Below are 24,518 nucleotides of genomic sequence, written 5' to 3'. Positions count from 1 at the left end.
CTAATAGTACTGTGTTCTACATAGGAAAGAAACTTTGTTCATGGAAGTTCTGCTTAGTTCTAGAGAGGAAAAGGGAATTTATTGACAGTGGTTGTAGCTAGACGAGTTTTTGTTCTAAATGTTTTACGGGGAGGTGAAGGGGCATAGAATGAAGCTCAGTCGCACACCTACCATGAAAGTAATTGTAGAGTAGAGAAAGACTTGCGACATTTCTTCCGTGAGAAAAGGACTGTGGGGTGAAGAAGATGATATCACTCACTAGATTTTAGAGTCGGTTTCGTACTTTGTCAAGGCAGGAAAGGATGCACTGAGCTTCATCTCCCCAGATTTGGCAACAGTACTCCAGTTTAGGATGTATATCTTATACAAATGTATATATATTATACAAATAGAGGATGGCACCAGGAGTGAGATACTTTTTAGAGCAATAGAATGATCCAACCGTTTTTCAAACAACCTTGGCAACAGACTTGAGGTAAGTCCTCCATTTCAGGTCTGGAGTGAAGGTCAGTCTCAGAAGCTTATCAAAGCTTATGATAATATCTAGGGCTGTGACAACAAAATATTCTTTTAACTCTTAAGTATATATCCGACACAGTAAGACACAGTCAATCAACCGAGAACCACACCAGTCTATATAAAAAAACATATAAGATATTAACGGATATATACCCAAGAGTCAAAACAATGAAAAGAATATGCTGTTGTCACAGCCCTAATAATAACTAGATGTTCCGAAGTCTCACCCATGTACTAAAGATGACCTCTTCCTAACTGTAGAAATAGACTGAGTGGTCAGTGTACTTTAGTAGTTCGCCACCTTGGCTGTACTTACTACGACGGTTGCTCTTTGTACATGCTGATTTTTTGTCTTAATATATTTTACCTTTTCTAACCCATCTCCATGTCCATGTTTTCCTTAAGTGACCCTTCCAGGGCCATAATAACTTGGCGACGAGGGATTCAAATCTTCAAAAGGGAATATCAACAACACTACACATATCTGTGGTCCGTTGGGTCACAACCAAAAATTATTAATCTGTGACATATCTGTTAAGATATTCTTCTTGTACAACTAAAAATAACGTTGTTTTTCTTTTGCATTATTATCATTACTATATACTAGTTCTCAAATGGATGATTGCTCACTGACAATAACAAGTGATGTTCCTTGCAGTCGTAATATGAATAAGTCTCTCCAATTTCTAGTACTCTCCAGCTCTTTTGATAACCATTGCAAATAATTTTGCCTTATCACAACAGCCACTTACCATTGATTTCTAGCTGACAACAGCCATTGATCTTTTCTGAGATTTGGGTGAAATAAGCCTATCCAAAGTTTTAGTGCAATCTTTCCATCCTCCTTGACTCTTCACGACTATTTTGTATGGTATCATCAGAGACTTGTGCCATCATATTGTATTTTTTTTTGGGGGGGAAGGAGCATTTTATGAAAGTTTTTGCAGTTTGATTTCCCTTGGATTCATATGGTGGACTTCTTTCTGCTGCTGTTTAGTTTCTATTGCAACTTCCATATGGCTGGCTTGCCTTCATAGTTTATGATCTGCATTCGATGATTTTCCTTAAGATTTCAGCTGTTTTCCATCATTACCCCCTCCCCCGATATGAGGAACAGGCAGAGGAGATGCCCTTTTACTCCTGTCTTAAAAGTGCCCTTTTCAGAGGAATGTATTATATTTTTGCCGTTTTATTTTTTTTTTCACTTGAGCATCTGCCCTGACAAAGTTCTCTGCACGTCATGGCCTTTATATTCGCTCTTTATATTGTCTCGGGCTTCCCTTTGATTCCAACTTCTCCTAATATTAATCAAAGTTTTTCAGGAGTGTTCCTAGTGCCCCTACAATTAATGATATTACATTGATTTTTTTTATTTTCTATATTTCTTTCAGTTATCTGGCAAATTCTGTATATTTGCTTAATTTTTCTGAGTATTCTTTTTTGAATTCTCACTGTATGAACTGCTGGGATGATGAATTCTACTATTTGGAAGGATTTTTCCTTCTTGTTAACTATCATCACATCCGGTCTCCTTGCTTGGATGAGTTTCTTATTTGTACTTAAATATGTTAGAGGATTGTGATTTTTTTTCTGATACTGTCTCCAGTTTGTCTCTATACCATTTGTCCACATGTTTAAAATACAGTCCTTCACATAGTATCTAGTGTACTAACTTCATCAATCAGTTGTGTCAGTTCTTTATTCTTTGGAAGTTAGTTTGCTGCATTCAGTTATATGATTTATAATTTTATCTCTTTATTAACAGGTCGCCTTCAAGTCCAATGTAAACAAGTTCTTGCTATCCCATCCCCTTAAATAGTCTAATTCTACCCAATTCCCACCAAAATCTATCACTAAGTTGTTGTCGCACCGATGCCTTACACTAATTAACCCTTATCCTTGAGTGGCATCTGTGCCTTAATAAGTGTTGGCTCTTCTGTAGAAACAAAAAAGTTTGCATTTACTTTTTTCCTGCATTTTGTCTATTTTATCTTTGATGAAGTTAGTTCTAATCACATTGTTTTGCACAGCTGTCATTAGCGATTCAGCGTCCTTTTAGTAGCTATAGCTTTTAGATAAGATAATTCGTGACTTGTGCATTTAAAATTTGGAGGATAATCTTTTTGCTTTCAATATTGAAGATTTCCAAGGGGAGACAATTCAAAGACTTGTTAAAGTTTCGCGTCACGTATTAGCCAACGTTAAACAAATACACTGAATTGATAATAACACAAAATAAAACATTGTGTAAACATTTACTGAATTAAAATAATTTGTTTTTAGCTTTTATAAAATAATTAGAATTCCGAAATAAATTGCAATGGTTAATTTTTGTGTTTATATGCTTTAAAAACGAATCATTTTGGAAATGTATGACTTTTTAAAAGACAAACTTTTTAATGAATAGTCTCTCTAAGAAAAGAAAATTTGGAAATGACTGAAAGTTATCACTATGAATTGTATGAGTTAAAAAAAAATTATGAAATTAAACTTTCGTAATAAATCAAAATAATGATTCAAAGATTTTTTTCTTAAAAGGCAGTTACCACTTATCAAAGCCTGAAGGCCACTTGAGGATAAAGATTAATGAATGTAAGGTTGGTCAGTTAGACAACAGCATAGTAATTTATGTCGTGGAAATTAGGTAGAATTTTATTATTTAAGGAGACAACTCAACAAGAATTTGTTTATGTTGGACTTGAAGACAACTATATTGTAGTCAACTGGAAAGCAGACCTGCAGCACAGAGTTCCAGAGGCGGGCAGTTCTTTGTTCATAGAATTTGCGTTTAGATTTAAGCACAGATAGAGAATGGAGGAAATTGTGAATAGTGGTTACAGCTAAATGAGTGTTTTTTTTGTGAATGTTTTTTGGGGTGGGGACTTAAAGTTAAGTCGAGCACTTTCTATGAAAATAACGAAAAGCAGCAATAGTAATTTAAAAACTTAAAAAAAATTTTGAATTGTCTCCCCTTAGAATCCTTTAAAAATGAAAAAAAATATATATATAATAGTATTTTCTGAACATACTTATTCTTAACAAAAAGAAGCTGTCATCTTTTCTGGCTGCATATGCGCATTCATGAAGCAGCAAACAGAAAAGATCTGGTGGCCTCCCACGCACAAATTTTTCAATTTTGACCTCTTAGCAACCCTTTTTCGTGGATGAAAATCCAATTTAAAAATTTTCCACATGTATGAATACTCTATATACCAAATTTTAAGTTTGTAAATCAAAAATTCGTTGAGTATATATGTTGAGAAATGTTCTCTCTCTCACACACACACACACACACACACACACACATTTTCATTTTTATAGATATACTAGCAGGGGTGCCCGGCGTTGCTCGGGTGTTTGGAGGTGTATGCTGTGCAAAAAAAGCAAAAAAACAAAAAAAATGGTTAATTTTTTTAAACTTTGACCCCTATTATGACCCCTTAAAATTTATAGTTTCGGGCTCAAATCACTTTATTAAGTTAGATCCAGGTTCAAGAAACCTATATCTAAAATTTCAAGTGTCTAGACCCAAAATTGTCGGAGGAGTTTGGTAGAGTTCTTAAAGGTCAAATCGTTGAAATTTGACCCCTTAACAGCCAAATTTCTGGCTGACACCCGTCACATCGATTTTCCCAAATCTCAGTACCCGGTATTTCAAATTTCGAGTCTATAGACTAAAAATTGACAGAGTTATTGCGTAGGGAAATGTACACAGACAGACAGACACACAGACAGACAGACAGACAGACAGACAGACAGACACGTTCACTTTTATAGATATATAGACTAACAGACCGCTCGGCGTTGCCTAGTCATAAAATATGCATAAATATTATATTTTAATTAATACAGAAATTGAGATATGTGCATGCGAGAATTATTTTTTTTCTTAACAGTTCACTTCTTGTAAGTAAAAAAAAAAAAAAAAAAACTCGAGCTCAGATTGAAACCAAAACCTAAAGACAGTTAGTCAAGTACGATAACCATTGGACCAGCGTGACACGATATATAAAAGGCATTTTTCAACATATTCATAAGTAATCTGTAACGTGAACTATTCATGCATGTGCCTTCATGTAACCGTTAGCAAACCTAAAATGCACAAGGGCCGATAATTTAATATCGCCCATGTTCATATCTTAGTTAACAATACATAAACGACTAAAATGGATCGTAGTAGACAATCCCATAGTCCACGGCTGTGTCCATTTGGCCAATTATGCTGTCCTCTTACCGAATTATTTTTCTTTTTTCTTAAGAGTACACGCTATAAGTAAGAATTTAACTTTAGGCTTCTTCTTATTTCTTTCTTTCTTTATTTCTTTCTTTCTAAAGTTGCATAACTGGTTTGTCTGCATACTGTGGCCTAAACTCGTTCTCCACCAACCCCGCTTACATTCTTATAAAAAAAAAAGAAAGAAAATAAAAATATCAACAAAGAATGGCTAACGATTTTCACCATCCTTTTTCTTTTTGTACGATCTAAAGAAAAATTAATCTGTATAAAAAATAAGCAAATTGATAATTCATTTACTGTCCACTTGTGAAACTTAGTGCATAGTTTAGTAAATTAATGTACCATTTAACGTCTTATCTATATAATAATATAATAAGGCAGTTCATATTCGTCTGTACGTTATCATCTTTCACATATATTCTCCCCCCCCCCCTCCTCTCTCTGCCTAGATGGCAAGAACGTATTTGTGGGCAGCTGAGGACCTTGGTGACAACAATTAAGAATGATCTGACGATACTATCGGGCCCACAAGTAGTTGGTCTTTGGCACTGAGATCAGGGGTGGCTACTCATTTCCTATGGCCTGGCCCAAGATCGTCAAAACTGGACTGCAATGGTTTGAGATGCAGTTGTTCAATCCAACTGGGATGATAGTTGTTACAAGTACAAGTAAAAACATTTAACAAAAATGAGATCATTGTTGTTGCTTGACGATTAATCTGATGTCTCCAAACTCTTCAGCAAATGCCTAGCCGAGTCTTGCTTCTCTGGGAGTTGGAAAATTGCCACCATGGTACCAGTATTCAAGAATTCCACTCAATTATCACCCCATCGGTCTCCTCCCACTCTTCAATAAAATCTTTGGGCCGTTAATCAATTAAGCGCTAGTCCACCACCTTGTAAATGCTAAGCATCTTTCTGACCAACAATATAGTTTTAGGCAAGCGGATATGAATTCAGAGATAACCGTTAAAATAACAGTTATCTCTGAATTCATATACCATGCATTAGATAAGGCAAAAGACGCTAGGGCTGTAGCCTTTGGTAATATCCAAAGCCTGTTACAAGATCTGGCATTAAGAGCTTCTCATAAAAATTAAATCATTGTATTTCGGGACGATTACTTGACATAACAGATCCTTCTTAACCAAAAGAAAAATCTAGATTGTCCTCGATAGCCGTACGTCTAAGTAGTATGATATTAAAGCAAGCATGCCTGAGGGATCGATCCTTGGACCCTTATTATTCCTGATATTCATAAACGACCTCCCTGATAAAATTGTCTGAGATAGGTATATTTACTGATGACACCATGCTCTATAATAGATATAAGGGGAAAACTAATGTTCACATTTCCAAGGCAACGATAGAAACCTTAGAAAACGACCTTTAGTCTGTAATGGAATGGGACCGTAAATGGATGGCAACATTTAATGCTACTAAGACTAAGCTTCTTTCCTTTTAAAACCACAAAAACCTTCTCAATCGGTGAGGTTGCCATGACAAATAAGACTCTACCTGAGAGCTCATCCTTCAAACTCCTCGGCTTAACATTCACAGGCAACACGAATTGAAACAAATATATTGGAGGCATTGCCAAGACTGTTGCTAAAACCGCAGGCTCCCTCTAGCACACACACACACACACACACACACACACACATATATATATATATATATATATATATATATATATATATATATATATATATATATATGATTGAACTGTTAGCCTCCAGAAGATTGTCAGTTAAAATTGATTACTTAACAGGTTGCATCGGTCGAAACATTGTGAGAATAGCACTGAAGATGAGAAGATAATTCAAACAATACAAATTTACTGGTCAACAACAAATTTGTTGTCTGCTTTTATTTTAAACTGATTTAGGGCAAACCCGATGCACTGAATCAAAAAATCACATTGGTTTTGCTCAATCAGCTCAAGTTTTTTAATTACGGTCACATGTCATTTTCTACGTTTTTGTTCATGTGTACGCATGTGTGCAGCATTTTAGAAGAAGTTGGTGAGGGTAAAGTACCATGTTTTAATTGAACATGATTATTTTAATGACAAGAAGTATTCAGATCTAATAGTTCTGTGTGATTTTGTCAAAAAGGGATCAGTTTGAAGTCATAAAATCTTGAAATCTTTCAAAAATTGGTGCTCAACATACACAACGAAGAACTGGCTTGTGCGGGAGAAATTGGTGTATTGCAAAGAAAGTAAGGTCATCAATGACCCTGTGGTGGACAAAGATAGAATATTCTTCCCACCGCATCAAACTCGGCTTAATCCAGTAGTTAACCAAGGCCCTGGACAAGGATGGTGATTACTTCACTTACTTGTGCCAGGCTTTTCCAGGATTGACCATGTGGAAGTTGAAAGCTGGTATCTTTTATGGTCCTCAGATCCAACAGCTCATCAGAGAGCCAGAGTTTGAAAACTCAAAGAACAAAGTGAAACTGGAGGTGTGGAAGGCATTTGTTCTGATAGTGCAGAACTTTCTTGGCAACAATAAGGCCATAAACTATGCCGAAGTTATCAACAACATGCTAACTGCTTTCAGAAACTTGGGCTGCAACATGAGTGTCAAGATGCACTACCTATTTTCACATATGGATTGGTTTCCTGAGAACCTGAGTTCAATGAATGACGAGCAGGGGAAAAGATTCCATCAGGAACTGAAAAAGATGGAGATCGGGTATCAGAGTCACTGGGACACAGTCATGATGGCTATCTACTGTTGGAATTTGAAGAGAGATCTGCCTGCTGCTAAGCATTCCAGGATTTCGAAGAAACAGAAGTTAAAGCCCTGAAGTTTGAACAACGGTGAAGCAACATGCAATTTATATGTACTTACCTTTATAAATGTCCACCATTCAGTTTACGGTAATCGATGTTTCTATTCGGTAATCAATATATGTTGTTTAACAAAACATATTTTTCTTTTAAAAACATATTTAGGATGATATGTGTTGACAAAAATCAGCTGATAATGTCACAAAAATGTAATCGGTTTTTCATAAGATCTGTTCTTGTTTTTCTTTTTCAAATTAACTTAAAATTAAAATTAAAAGCACAAAAACCTGATCTGACGGAGAAAAAACTGGATGCCATTTCTTGATTCAGCAGTGCAAAAACACCCTAAATCAGTTGTAGAAATCCAAACAACATTCAAAAAGTAAAAAATTGCTGCCCCAGTGTTATTAATCTTCATCTAAAAAATTCCCCCAAAAAGTGTTCGTTCTGCCAGACAATTTCAAAAAGAATATTATTATAAATAGCTTCTTCCATCAGATTGTTTACCTTTGGAATTCCCTCCCTACTTCCTGTTTCCATGACTGTACCAAGATGTAGAAATTTTAATATAATTTGACTAAACCTCTTGCTGCACAACTCCCCACTAAAACTGACCCATATAAATCTTACCCTTAATCACAAGTCTCAGTGGCAACATGCCTATTTGGTGTCAAATGAAGTTTTAAAAAAAGGGTAAAAGAAAAACGGATCACCTTCTACTGATAAGACGATCACCAAAATATCCCTCCATATCATTGAAGAGTGATAAAATAAAAACCGCTCAACATTCGTGGTGATTACCTTATGATCCTGAATGAGCTTCACACTCAACGGAGATTACTCCCCTTCCCTGCCTCGAATTTTTATTTGTGAGGTAATTTCAAATATAATGTCTATCAAAATAATCCCCCAAACTATTCCAGAACTGAAAAGGATAATCACATCTCAAATCAGGGCAGTGCTAAGAGAGGAGCATGTTAGAGTTATTATTGGGTCAATGTTGGTAGAGTGTACATTAACGTATATATTACGTTAAAAATGGGCAATATATATATTATATAAATCAATAATAGATATTAGATGTTGTTTATTTGTTTTTATTAGCGATACTTTTTGAATGAATTCAATTATTTATACGAAAGTGCATTTTAACCTAAATGCGAGTTAGGAATAATTTTCCCTTTGACGAATTTGCTACCCTCAAATGGGGAGCAGCATATGTATTGTTTTTAAAATATAATTATCCACTGAAATGTGTTTTGCCGCTCCCCATTTGGGGGTAGCAAATTGGTCAAAGGGAAAATTATTCCCAACTCGCATTTAGGTAAATAATTGAATTCATTCAAAAAGTATCACTAGCAAAAACAAATAAACAACATCTACGTAAAACGCAATATATTCAGTAGTTGCGCGGGATAGCCCAGTGGAAGAGGTGTAGGCTTCTTATCATGGGGTCCCGATTTTGAATCTCGCTAGATTCAGCCGACGAAACACATGTCAGTGGATAATTATATTTTAAAAATAATAATAGATATTATATATATTTATATATTATATATAATAAATAATATATATTACAAAAGCAAATGAGCAATATATATATATATATATATATATATATATTTCTTTTCTTCGTTAATTACATTATTTATTTATTAACATCCTCCTTTTTCTCCTTTTATTCTCCTGCTACTACTCCTACTACTACTTACCTTTTCTCTTCTCACCACTTCTCTTCCATACTCTCCTCTTACCACGTTTCACCTCCTTTTCCTATCCTCCACTACTTTCGGTATCATTTGCCCTTCTTACCACCATCTAAAACATTCAATCTGCATACAAGGGATTACATTTCCTACTAATGAGATGATCACCAAAGTGTCCCCTATCCCAATGAACGGCAATAAAACAAAAACTGTTGGGCATTGACGACTGAAACTTGGTGGACAAGTCAGACATAGATTGAAGTTTATTTGTATCAAATATGGTTGGATTGCAGAAAAGATTGCAAATTGTATTAATGGGTAGAGGTTTTAGTGGATTGGTTATCTTATATTTTGATCTTTGCAATTAGAAAATCCAAACAAAATCATCAGGAATCAAGCGATTATTCCATTAGATACTGTAATTGTATATTTTAGCCGCATTCAAAAATATATTCATAGGTTTGAGTGGGGGTTAGCATTTAAAAATAATTTTTGTTTTACTTGTAACAAAAACAAAGGGTTCGATATTCGCTAAATTAGCAATAAGTTACTGTTATTTCATTTCAAACAAAGTGCAGTGTCACTTTGACATAAGGGGCCACGATTTGGGACCAATTCGGCAGGGATTCTATGCAGGGAGTTGAGTAGAGAAGTCTTTGTTCACACTACATCTGAATCTCTGCATGTCAGTACAGCCAGGGAAGCAGGGATCCAAGAGAGAATTCCAAAGCCTAGCAGTTCAGGTGAAGAAACCATAAGAGTAGGAGGCTTTCTGGCATCTAAGGATCTCCACAGTGTAGGGGATGGGATTTTGAAGCTTGTTGGATCAGTTAGGTGTATTTATGTCGAAGGGACACAAGTGCCTTGAGTTCGTTGGAATACGTCCCATTAAAATACTTGTAAAACAGGCAGAGAGATGTAACATTTAAGCGAGAGGAGAGATTATAGATCCCTAGAATGTTTTAAATAGTTTCTGTGTTAGTTAATTTCTTCAGATGGACAAAACTTGCATAAAAATATAGAAAAAGAAAAACGAGACTAAGACCAAATATAATTTTGTACTTCATATCCTGATGTGCTTATCATTAATGGTGATAAAGCAAAGACTTGGATAATTATAACTGAAATTTGGTGGACAAGTCAAGCATAGATTGAAGTTTATTTGTACCCAATATGGTTTGATTGCAGAAAGGATTGTGAATTTATTAATGATTCCATGGGTGACATTTTAGGGGGGGGGGTCACCCTGTATTTGCAGACATGAATGTGAGATTCTATAGATATTTCTGTTGAGTACAAAATGCAGAGACAGATGTTGCCAGCAACAATGGCCATTTTTGTTTTCGTTCTCCTACTTAACCGATGCCGCGAACCAGCTGTCTATCGCTCGCTCTTTGATATTTCGTGATTCGAACAAAGCAAAAAGGTCAGCTCATATGATTATATCATTCTCGACGTTTTAACAAAGTCAGCAATCAGAACTTAAACAAATCGAACCGACTTCAAAAAACGAAACGTATCTTAACCATTTTGCTACCAGCACTAGCGTGTGAAGGTGAAATCTAAATGTTTATATTAAACGTTTTTCCAGTAATCAAAAAGGCTTTATTCTTTTACAGTGATCTCTTTCTTCATCCCCCCTCTCTCTCTCTCTCTCTCTCTCTCTTTCTCTAGATACATAAGTTTTATTGATACTAACAATTATTAGCTACATATGGGCATACATGTTTCAGTTGCGACTTTATTTCAAGTCGCAGCTGAAACATGTATGCCCAATATGTAGCTAATAACGCCTTATCAAATATAATATACTGTGCATTTAATACGGCCTGAAGATGTTGGACTTGGAATAAAGTCGCAGCTAAAACATATATACACATATGTAGCCAATAATGTTTAAATAAAAATTTATATTAAATACATCTGTACATGTTATTGCAAAGTAATTTGAATGGATTAAGATCTAGAAAATAACAACCATGCAAGCACTATATATATATATATATATATATATATATATATATATATATATATATATATATATATATATATATATATATATATATACTAGCAGGACCCATTAACTGGTCAACCCCCAACGTTCTAATGTTAAGAAGGGCTTTCAGAATAGACACCTCCAAACTCCTCATGTTTAAAATGGCTTTCGGAATAGATACTCCCAACCTCGCCAAGGTAAGAACAGCTTTTGAAATAGACACCTCCTTTTATGAGGGGGGTGGGTGAGTGTCAAAGTATTTGCACCAAATTTAACCTTGATAAAAATGTACAAAAAAAAAATTATATCTGAGCAGTGCTGATAATGAGTCCTGAAAAGAGAAGTAAACAAAAAGCAAATATATAAAAAATAAGTTTTTCTGTAATTTAAGGTAAATTTGTAGTTTAGTTGCGTAAATTATTTGACAGAAACAAAAATTTTAAAAACTATTTATGCTTATATAAAACACATTATTAGACCCAAAGGCTAAAATAAAACCAAGAAAATTTCATTGTTATTATTTCTGCATCATTTTTATGAGACTAAATGTACGACATTGAAGGCTGCCATAGTGCTTGAAAAATTTGGCCTTTCTTAGGATTGACAGATTAACCTTTTTAAGGCCAATTCTTGCCTTTTTTACTCTCTTTCATGGAATTATATTTTAATTAAGAGCATAAAAAAGGCCAAATTTGGCCATAAAAAGGCTAATATGTTCAACTTTAGAGAGGCCAAATTAGAAAAGCAATATGGCGGCCTCGACTGGTGTCAATGTAGTCAAATAAAAAATGATGAAAAATAATAAAAAGTGAAATTTTTTTCTGGTTTTATTTTAGCCTTTGGTGTCTAATTATATGTTTTATATAAAAAGAAAATGTTTTATACTTGTTTGTCTGTTAACAAACGAAAACAAAGCAAAAAAGTAGCATCATGTACGGGTTGTAAGCGATTGACATGAATGAAGCCTAGTTAAGTGTAGGAAAATATGTAAATAAGTACAAGCGTCATCAGTAATAGTAATTGTTTAAAAAAAAAAAAAGAAAAATATAATGAAAAACGCCCCCACAAACAAATGAAAATCTATAAATATAACAGCGAAAATGTATGTATGTATGTGTGTTCGCTTTTTCTGTGTGTCTACAAAAGGCTTCTTTCAGAGAAGCGGTCGCTCGCTTCACAACTTTTTAAAACTTTTTATATCACATATAAATCGTAATATCTCACAGTTAACAACGAAGCTCGCCTGTCTATTCAATTTGCTCGATTTCGGGAAGATAAATATTCAATATTTGTTGCTCGCCGCATGTGGGTTAGTCTTTTTCCTATAACATCTTGGGGGTGTGAAAAAAAGCGTTCAGCAGTAAATGAATACAATCCCGTAGTCAAAACTTGACCTCATTTAAAACGGGCACCTGTTAAATCCAAGTAATTAAATAAATTCAAACGTGTTTCCGCTAGCGTCTCGCGGTGGGACAATGGTTAACGTTACACGTTTTTTTTTTTCACACTTTAATTTACAACTTTGCCTGAACGGTTCGGGTTCAATCTTCATACTTTTTTTTACCCCCCCCCACACCTCCAAACACCCGGGAAACGCCGGGTACCCCTCGCTAGTAAAACAATAAAAAGGAAATAGCATCGTGTAAGAGTTGAAAAGATGCTCCAAAAGCGAAAAATAAATAATGATACCTGTGCGTTCGTTTATGTATGAAAATGCGTATTCCGGAATAATAGAATTGGCCGGTCTCAGTCAATCAGATGAGGTGGCTTTTGAGAAAGGAGAATTTATTATTTTTTAATCGGTAATGAAAGATTATGTTATGTGTATGTAGTTATGATGGGTGCAATATAAATATTGTAGGAAAATGTAGAATAGGTCCCAGTATCAACTGGTAGCAGTAGGAGGACTAAATATTTATAGAGAAAAAAAGGGACTCCTTCCTCTGTAGATGTCGCAATTGTGATGGTGTTGCTCCTAGGATGCAATGTAGCATTTTATTATAACGACTTAATATGTCTAACATTGTGTTAAAAAATTACATAAGATAGTGGCTAATAGCCTAGATGTAATGAATTAGTATGTGGCATCTGTTATTGCAAACCTACAATACTTTAGTCCAGAGGGGAAGTTCTGCAGTCAAAATATTATATAGGATATGTACATATACATATATATATATATATATATATATATATATATATATACTCCTATATTTTTTGTGTGTGTGTATTGATATTCATATTAAAAACCCTTTTTTCTATTTCTTTAAAAAAAGAAAATATAACTTTGTTATATATGTCCCATGGAATTGCATTCATCTGGAAAAGATCTAGCTAATTTGCATATTCTTTTAAACATTCATTTTAATTAATACCCTATTAGTTTTTTCGGTTTTCTTATAGGATGATCATCTTTAATTAACTATTACGTGTAATTATATTCATGCAGATATTCTACATAATTTATATTTGCATAATATTTGCGTAAAAAGGTTATAGTAAACACAAACCTCTTTCTATATATACTTATGTATGCATATATATATTTGGTTAAAAAGTTTTGCTTACCAAACTCCCCTGTCAGTTTTTGGTCTACAGACATGAAACTTAATATTTAAGCTATTCAAACCCATGCAAAACTTTATCTTTGGGTTTTAGCCGGGGAAAATCGGTGCAAAAGTGTGAAAATTAAAAAATTGAATTTGCCAGGTGAAGGCCGAACGATGGCATTACGAATATGCATGCGTAGCATAATAACTATTGATTCATGTTTTAATTTTTAGCCTTGCAGCGAACATGTCTTCATAGCTCGCACTCCAACTGCTATATAAAACTTCCCATAATTCCCCGTACAGCTTAACGCAAACTTTCCTGGCGATGCATAGATGTCTACACAAAGACACTTCGAAAATGCTTGAACCATATATTCACACCTTCGATGTATACACAAAAAGATAATACAGAATATTGAAAAAAATAAACAAGATATTACTAAAGAGAAGCTCTCTGTTGTTTTTAACAATGTCTGCCTGAATATATATATATATATATATATATATATATATATATATATATATATATATATATATATATATATATATATTCGCAAACGTCAAGACAAAATGTAAAATGAGAACATTTTAAAATTTTCTTCCTTTGAAGATTGTAATGCTGGGTATGGGGCAGCCAAACTAGCTGCCAACATTGTCCTGCTTTTTATTAAAACCAACTGAGAGCTCTTTTTAGTATCCTCGTTGTTCCCTTAAGTGCAATTGTTTGGATCTCTTTTGCACTTGGTTCACCAGGAATATTAGTTAGGTAGGACTTCAGGTTCTTCTTCATAAGCCCTGTGGCACCTATAATAACTGGTATGATTGATATCTCTCTAAGATTCCAGTTTCTTTTCATATCATACATGAGACCTTGATATTTGGTCTGTTTCTCCGTTTCAGCTCTGTTCGGACCTCCATGATTAGAAAAACTCACTTCAACCAAGGTTGCAACTCTCTCTGACTTATTCCATATAACTATGTCAGATTTCACAGCAGCATTTTCAAGGTAGGGATTACATGGTCGTAATGTATATAAGTCATTTCCAACTATTCTTTCAGGTTGATGTTCCCAGGATTTACTGCTACATTGGATATTTAATTTTTTTTACAGATGGTCCAGTGGATGTACTTACATACTCCATCATGTCTCGTTGTGTAGTAGCCATCCCCTAAAAGAATCTTGCAACTTGATAATAGATGACTCACACTTTCCGATTCCGTGTGGCAGAATCTACATTTGTTGTAATTAGTGAGACCTGCCATCTTCTTGAATGCATTGGTTATCAATCCCTGGTCTTGAGCAACCATTATAACCCTTTCCTTTTGAGCCAGTCCAAGGAACCTTTCGCCCAGAAAATATTTTGCATGCTGATGTTAGTCCCACTCTTTAAGGTTCCTCTTTTGCACAGTCTCGGTATTTTTGCCGACTCTTTCTTGCTATTTCTGTGGCAGGCTTGTTTAGTGTTTCAGCCTCAACTGTGAAACAGCCCTGACCAAAATGCTTGGCCAGCTGGGTGACTAATGTTGTTCTGCTGGCTCTTGTCTCTTGATGTTCATATATCATTGAAAGGGTGTGGTTCTGGGAGCTTCTCAGATACTGGCCTGTGCTCACTATTGTTGCCCTATGTTGGTGGTTGATCTCTAAGAGCCCTAGTTCTCCTTCTCCCCTGGGCAAATACAGTCTTGGTAGACACTGATATTTATATATGATTTTATGAAGCGTTAGTAACTTCCGTGTTTTGACATCTAGCCGGTTGAGATATTTTTGTGGCCAGTCGATGATACCAAAACTATATGTTATTACTGGCATGGCAAGCTGGTTGACGGCAATTTTCTTATGCATTACAATTGTTTCGTAACCATTCAGACAATTTTAAGTAGCTACTCTCAAACGGCAAAATACACGTTATACATATATGAATACATTCATAATCTCTATTTTAAGAGATCAAGCAGTTAGACCTATCTCCACACCACTCTTATACTTTCTGCCGACACCTGGTATTTGTACTGGGTTGGTCACTGAACTGTGGTGTCTGCACAGATGTCGCACTCAAATTAATTGTCCTTAGTCAATGGAGAGGAAACCCTTCTATACTAAGGCAATTTTATTTTTGCAGAATTCCCTTTTGAGGGGAGCTGGTTATCTCCCACATTAAACCGACCTTGTGTCACATTTTGTTTCGTGGGAGACAAATAACCACTCTTATATTTTCTTTTTGTTTTTTATTTTTTTTTTATAGCCTTCAGATTTTGTAATCGACCCCTTTTCATATCTCTACTTTTTAAATAATGTTTGAACCAATTACCTATTTTAAATAGTAATTTAATCTTTTGTATATTTTTTATGTTAATAATTATTTTTCTCCCCCAATTTAATTATTTAATTGATTTATTTCCCAAATACTAATCTACACCTTCAAATTCTGTGTTCCACTATTTCTTCCTCAGTCTACGATAGTTTTGTATAAACTTTGTTTACATGTTACGATCTACTAATTAATTTTTGCTTATTTCTTAAGAAGGAACTGTAATTCAAACGGTTATTTAAATAGTATTTATTCAAAATTTTTGTTTTTGCTTTTATTAAAAATTTTTGTCTTTATCCCATACTGTTTATGTTAATAATTTAAATTTTAAATTTAACTTTTCAATTCTTGTCATTATCTAAGTATTTTATTAAAAATTTTTTAATCTTTCCTTTCCATTATCAATCTGTAATATCTTTACGTTCTAAGGGAGGTAATTTTATTTAGTCAATTTTTATCAATTCATCAAAATTCAATGCATTCATATTTTAATATTTTGACTTTTGTATTTATTAATCACCTTTGTTTAATTTTAAACTTATAGTTCTAACATTGTCTTCTTGATAACAATCTCAGTTCAATTTCTCACTTAGTTTTCTTCACTTTTATATTTTGATTAAATTTATTTTAAACCACCCAAATGTCCAAATGGTTATGAAACAATTGTAACGCATATGACTATACACGATATGATGTTCTCATTTTATATTTTGTTGTCTTGATTTGGCGAAAATATTATATGCATGCTTGATTATGAAAACCAATATCATGAAGTTTAAATAATTGAGTCAATTAATTTTGACTTTGATTTTATTGGTATATGAACATTACCACCAGAATTTTGATATATTAAAATTTTGGTTAGAAAAATATTGATAAGATATATATATATATATATATATATATATATATATATATATATATATATATATATATATATATATATATATTAGTATTGAAGATTATTAATTGGAATCGGGAATCGAAAAAATTAAAACTTTTCTGGATATCGGACTCAGCATTGGAATCGGCAACATTTAAACCTAATTTCTGATTCCAAAAACAATTCTTTTCTTTTTTTTTTTTTTTTTTTTTGACACCAAAATATGAAACAAACACAGATATATTCATTAAAAGTTGTTCATTTACAACATAAGACTAAGAGGCACACAAATCCCATTCTCAAATTTACTATTGATTCCCGGGGCCTAATTTATTATTTTATAGGTTAATTACTGTAAACCTTTTGCACCTATTTATAATATTTTATAGGTTAATTACTGTTAACCTTTTTGCACCTATTTATAGGTTAATCACTGTAAAACTTTTTGTGCCTATTTATATTATTTTATAGGTTAATTACCGTTAACCTTTTTGCACCTATTTATAGGTTAATTACTGTAAACCTTTTTGTACCTATTTATATTATTTTATAGGTTAATTACCGTAAACCTTTTTGCACCTATTTACTAAAAGCTTATATGCTGTCTCTCAAGGAGCTCACAGTTGATTATTAAATGATTTAAAGTGCCTTGGATAAGTTTTTTTTTTCAATTTCGCTGGTGCCGGTTTGACTCTTATTTGATCATCGGCTTCTTCTGGAATAATTAATGTTTTTGGTTTGGACACCAGCGAGAAATATAGATGAAAATCTCACAAGAGTTTATCAAAATCGTGGATAAATACATAAACAGAAAACATTTAGAAGTTTGTTGGATGACAAAAAGAAAAATTCTATCTAAATAGTCCAATGATCCAATACGTCGCTTGCAAGATCGAATTTATTCAACCAAGTACATTAATATGTTGACTGAATATTTTCTATCCTACTTTGGAATTTGGATGATAATCCCATCTTCATGCAGGATAATGCTCCCATTCACACAGCTGGCAATGTCAAGAGGTTCCTTAACAATTTTCCATTGTGCGGAGTTTCTTTTTGCCTTCTCGATTTGAAGTTAATTTTTTTAATTAACGTGCACACTACGATATTTCAATTAAAAGTCAAATATAAGCAGGTAAAATTATAGAGGAATAAAAGGCGAATCAAATGAGGTATAAGTTGTTTAAACAGTTACATTCACTTTAGCTTAGATTTGCTGTTTTTGAAAATGTAACAAGTGCAGACTTTCTTTTTGGCGGCACTGTATATACATGTGTGTGTGTGTGTGTATGTGTGTGTGTGTGTGTGTGTGTGTGTGTGTGTGTGTGTGTGTGTGTGTGTGTGTGTGTGTGTCACTTTCTACCTGGAATGAAATTCCGTATATGCATTTCCTGAAGTGTTCACACCCAAAAAGAACTGCAAGGGGCTCCTACTCTATGTTGGCATAATGTTGTTCAGCCTCTGTTAAAATTTTTATGCAAACGCTATGGGTTTTCCATCTTGGAGAAGAGTAGCGCCAAGATCTTTATTCGATGTATTGACTTGGATGATGTTGCTTTGCAGAGTACGACAGCAACATTTCCTTGCAAATAAAATCCTTGATTTTCTGGAGGAATCTCCCGTGATTTTCTGTCCAATGGTACTCTGCTTCGTTTTTTAGGAGATCTATTAATGGTACTGTTAGATCTGACAGGTACAGGATGAAGGTGAGTCAGCAGAGACTTTTATGGACCACTAGCTATTTTTGGCAGAAATTTGGAGAAATACTTGGCACCAAAGAGCTTATGTGCAAGTTCTTCTATCGTATGGGTCTTGTAATGGCATCTCATGATGGTAGCAACCATTGGTCTTCACTGGAATTTGAGTGGTAATAAGCCTTTCCAAAGTCTCAGTCCTCTTAACAATATTAAATGAAACAAGCCATTTCATACCCCAATCTACAACTGAACCCAAGTCAACTTCTAGGTTAGTTGCATATTTCAACTGATCCGATGGAGGAGCAAGAAGCAACATCAAAATAGAGAGTGGTATCATCAACATAGATGCTAATCTTTTGAGCAAAATCCCCTGGAAGATCATTGGTATACAGAAGAAACAGAATTAGGTCTAGAATAGAGCCGTGAGTAGCACCAGCATTGATAGAAAAAGAGAATGAATAAACACCATTCAAAGTTACTTGCAATCTGCAATCAGAAAGAAAAGACATAATGATGTCAAGAACTTCACCAACAATACCTTAACTCTGATGTTTATGTAGAAGATCAGAATGCCACACTCTGACGAACGCCCTCAAAATGTCAAGGGCAATAGACTCACCCTCTCCTGCTTTATGCCTAAACCGACAGATCCGTTCAGTTACAACAGTTAAAAAAATCAGCAGTTGAACGAAAACCACAAAAGCGATACTAAACATCACTAAAAAGATCCAGACTTTCCAGAAAAATGAACAAGCTTGCCGTTGACTAACCTTTCAAAAACTTTGCTAATAACAAAGAGGAGACTAACAGGATGATATTCAGCTGGGTCAGACCGATCACCAGCATTTTTAAAGATAAGGACAACATAGGATTCCTTCCAACAAGAAGGAGTTCATGATTTTGATAAACTATTTTAAAAAACTTTCGAATTTTAATAAGACTTCGATCAATTAATTTAAAAAACATTCTTTTTCACCTCAAACAAGGCATATTGCTACTCAGAAAGTAAAAGGCTATTATTTGGCATCGTGTTTAACAGAGGACTGTGGGGAGTTGAGCAGCAAGATGTCTGTTCACATTATATTTAAACGTCTGCAGGTTAGTACAGTTAGGGAAGCAGAAAATAAGGATGGAATTTCAAAGTCTAAATGTCCAAGGGAAGAAACTATTAACATCTACTCTAATAGTTTTTCTTCCTTCAGGATGCCTTCCGGCATCTAGAGACCTCAACAGTGAAGGGGGGGGTTACTGCTTATTGAGTTAGTCAGTAGTATATGCATTGTGGGGGGGGGACAAGTACTATGTGTTCATCGGAGCATATTCCATTAAAATAATTGCAAAACAGGGACAGGGATGCAACATTGCAGTGATGGGACAGAGGTTGGAGCTTTGACGATAGCACAGGACCTATTAGGCTTGAGACTCTTTTTTGGATCCTGTCTGAGATTGAAAGACTAGTGGTAGATGTACCAGCCTAGATGTGGCAACAATACTCCTTGCATGGGCAATCAGAATAGATGATATATTCAACAGTTACTATAGTATAATTGAATGAACATTTTTTTTTCTAATCTTTGATGCTGAAGCGATTGGAAAAGTTTAGGATTGTTTTTTTTTTTCTTATTTAAATAGAAAATTTGTCTGTCCGTACATTTTTGCGTGTGTCCATCAGTTAAAAAAAAGACATGTTGCTTCACGAAGGAAGAGAGAACAAAAAAAAATGTTATCACACGTGGCAACGGGGTCCAAAAGCCCGCTGTGAAAAGCTTTTTGCCAACTTAGAGTGCATTCCTTATTATCAGCCAGGTGAGTGATGCTTCATAATTGTCGAAACAGCTCATCCCGGGAACCTAAGGCCAAACAATTTTGTCCACGCGAATCGACACGATCCTGAACAACTTCATCAATTCGAATTCAAACACTTCCGTTGATTCAACATAGTATGATCCCAAATATTGGAGAATGGGTGGCGTATTCTGTATTGTAGAGAGTGGAGAAGGGAGAAGGACTTTAGGACTTTACTTGCTGTCTTTTGGGGGTATGAGAGGAGGAACATGCAAAAGTTCAATGTGAACCGACATCTTGCTGCCCAACTCCCTACATAGTACCCCAGTAGCTGTTGCCCCTGATAGTAGCCCCCTACACCAAAGTGGCAATGTGCCTTTTGTTTGGGGTGAAAATGTAAAAAAAAAAAAAAGGAACAGTCTTTACATAGGCGGTTCTGGGGGAAGAGGTCACATCTTTTGACTTCGAATCCGAAGGGAATCAATTTATATTCCGTTTTTGGTAGGGAAGCAGTCACTGGGGAGAGACAGCTTTTGATGGGGAGCGTCTATTTTTAACTGGAGAAGAGGGTATAGTTGAGGTTGAAGGTACAAGTTCTTTTTCATTTTTTTCCTTTAATTTACGTTCTTCGTCCAGCTTGGTTTTGGTTTCACTTAGTCTTTACATTTTTGTCCTCCCCAAGTCTCAGTCAGCCTTCTTGAAGTACCTTATCGTTTTGAGCAGCTGCTCTTCAACTTGGGGTCAAGAATTTAGGGTGATTTCTACCAATATCACAGTGTGATTAGCATTCCTGAGTGGGCTATGGTCATTTGTTACACAATCCTTGGGAACTGAGGTCAGAAATAGGTCTAGAAGTGAGGCTTGCTGATCCTGACGATCTGGAACTGGGTTGGGAAGTTGACAGCCTGGGTAAGCGAATGAAATATAGAAAAGCTATGTGTGATGCTACCAGTTGCATCTGTGTAACTGTAGAAACCAAGCCAATTACTGTCACCAAATACATGTACTTGAGCGCTACTATCTAAAGAGAGTGCTGAATCTCTGCTATTAGGAGACATGGTTGATTAAGGTATAGTCGTAGGTCAAATGAGGACAGTAGAGAAAATATAAGTAATTGGGGCTATGTTGCAGGTTTACTCTAAAGCACATGTAAGCCTGGCCTTTTGATTCTAATTTGAATTCTATAACCAAGGGGAGAGTGTTACAAATATAGACTCCAAGTCTGTACATGTGTCTGAGTCCTTATGATAAAGTGGAAGATAGCTAGATATGTTAAAGTGGTTAGAGAGTATAGAGGAGTGTAGATTAGTTTTATTTATGCTAAGATATCCGGGGAGATTGTTAAAAGAAATGATTCTACATAATTAGTTCTAAATCCACGGATATTTGTGAATGCGAGCCTCAAGGGAGGAAGCGAGTTGGTTTTGCTTTAGTGTGCGTCTGGTTTGATCGTATTTTTTGTTTGTGTTGTCATTTTATTTAATAGTTTCAGTTTTAGGGCGAGAGGTGTTGGACATAATGGATGTACAATGATACCAAACATGCACACACAAGAAGACCATCAGTCGACTCTTCATCCATAGAATTATGGCCTTGCATCCAATGTTCTTTAAAAACGATTAAAAAACAAAAAAAAAAAAAAAAAAAAAACTCGTTCAGCACTATTTCCAAACACCTTTATTATTGCTTTAAACCATTGCAGTCAATGTTCTTTTAAAAATGAGAGATTCCGTTCGGCACTATTTCAAAGCACCTTGTTAATTAATACGTTTTCCTTCTTTTTCAATCTGTCCGACAGTCATTCTTATAACATTCTCCGGGATTTTACCACTCCTCCCCATTTGTTCTCTCTCTCTCTCTCTCTCTCTCTCTCTCTCTCTCTCTCTCTCTCTCTCTCTCTCACGTCTACATACTCTCGCTCTCTTTCTCTCTCTCTCCCTCTTTCTCTCTCTCTTTCTCTCTCTCTCTCTCTCTCTCTCTCTCTCTCTCTCTCTCTCTCTCTCTCTCTCTCTCTCTCTCTCTCTCTTTCACTCACCCACTCCTGCCTGCGCGCATCCTTCTTTTGCTCTTCATCATTTGTCTATCATTAAAAGCTAAAGTAAATATTTTCTTCTTGCTTGTTCAAACTCTACTAGTTTACACACAACACATAAAAGGCACACACAGGGAAGATCCGACTTGAAGAACAACTTCATTATACAAACAGCCGACCTGGAAATACTTGTTCGAGCATTGCATAAAACCTGTCAGAGGTGTTCTCCTTTTTGGAATCAGAGCCTTAAACTGTTGGTTGCGTTGTTGTACGGCATATCAACCCTTTTAATGTTATTTAATGCCGAAACATTTTTACTTCATGCAATATTCAAATATTTATCCGTTTTGCAAATTTATGTGAACGGGATAGACGTGTTAACCAAAGTACTTTTGTCTTACATTGACAGGGCTCAAATCGGTTTCGCAATCTAGTGAGAATAGAATGATCTCTTCTATTACCTACAACCACTTTCTCACAGTAATACTACATATCTTACAACAAAAATGTCTATTTATTCACAGGACGACTCCATAGACATTATCAAGACCAATGTTAACAAACCCCTGTCGAGTCGTCCTGTGAATAAATAATATTTCTCAATCCTTTCATAGTACTCTTCGATCATCCGACTGAAAATCTTACTAACTTTTATCCTCAAGTAGCTTTTGGCCATGGGAAGAGATGTGTTAGGTGATGCATGTTTTAATATATAAGGCAGTCAAAATTAGTAAGGAAGGGCCACACAACGTCCACATAACGGTTGATGGATTTTAACGTGTTTACTTAAAGATAGTTAACCACATGCACACAAAAAACATGACTCCAAAGAGAAAGAGTTCAAATTAAAGGGACGTAACTCAGGATGCAAAGGTTTACCTTTAACAAAGATGAACCATTAGTATAAAAAGAATTAAAAAGAAAAACTAAAGCCCCATTGTTACTTCTGATTCCGTATTATTAGACAATACTACTGCTTAGGAGAGATGGAGGAAGTTATCGTCCTTTTGGATAATCCATAGCTATAAAGAAAAGTCGGATATTCATTAAATGAACACTTGGATGGACGTGAAATAACGGAAGTCATATGACCGAAAAGTGCATTGTGGGATACTTTCGTAAATTTCTTCTTTTGACTTTTTAAAAATGTTTATGTTTTTTCTCTTAATTCTTTATTAAAAGCGATTTTTATACTGTTAACATATTTTTTTTTGATTTGTTTGTTTGTAAATTGTTGAACTATGAACTCCCTAGTGTTGATTTGACGTTAAACACACAAACCACAAACCCCATTTACCGAGCGCGCACCATGAGTTCCCTCCTCATAGGTTCTGAAGTGGCTCAGTATCTGTTGCAAATTTCACACAAAGGTAATTTATATGTCAGGCAGTGTTCTTAGATATGTTTTGTACAAAAATTAATTCTATAAGTATTGAAAACCGAAAAAATCCGATCTTAAAAATAGTCTTTCTTCTCTTATAGATAAAAAAAAAAAAGAATTTTTACAGGGGAATATTTTATGTTGCACTGGTTATACATAACATTGACCAGTGTGACATAAAATATTTCCCTGTAAAAATTCTTCTTTTTTTATCGATAAGAGAAGACAGACTATTTTTAAGATCATCAAGCCCAAAAATCAGCCGACGTGATATTGTAAAAAAACACGGACGGAATTTGGTGAACAACATTATCAATATTATTTTTTTCTTTTTTTGCAAATTAGTCCACCGGGCAAATTATTTCTTGTAATATATAATACTAGCAGTTCAACTCTTCAACTCAGCTTTGCTCGGGCCCTATTTACTGTTCATAACTTTATGTGCATATATATATATATATATATATATATATATATATATATATATATATATATATATATATATATATATATCAAACAGTTTCACTTATGTCCAGGTAACCTACATCTAAAATTCCAAGTACTTAGACTCAAAATTGGCGGAGGAATTTGGTAGAATCTACAAAGGTCAACTCTTTCGACT

General features: G+C 34.7%; 1 long non-coding RNA gene across 2 annotated transcripts in view; it reads right to left on the bottom strand.

Moving 5' to 3' along the window:
- Nucleotides 1–24,518, bottom strand: part of LOC145260221 (uncharacterized) — a 79,166-nt gene that overhangs the window by 759 nt on the left and 53,889 nt on the right. The gene's annotated exons all lie outside the window — the stretch shown is intronic.

The sequence above is a fragment of the Euprymna scolopes genome, chromosome 36, assembly GCF_053919585.1.
Source record: "Euprymna scolopes isolate OS-2025 chromosome 36, ASM5391958v1, whole genome shotgun sequence".
In the NCBI taxonomy this organism is placed as follows: Eukaryota; Metazoa; Mollusca; class Cephalopoda; order Sepiida; family Sepiolidae; genus Euprymna; species Euprymna scolopes.
This window is presented reverse-complemented; position numbering and strand designations above follow the sequence as displayed.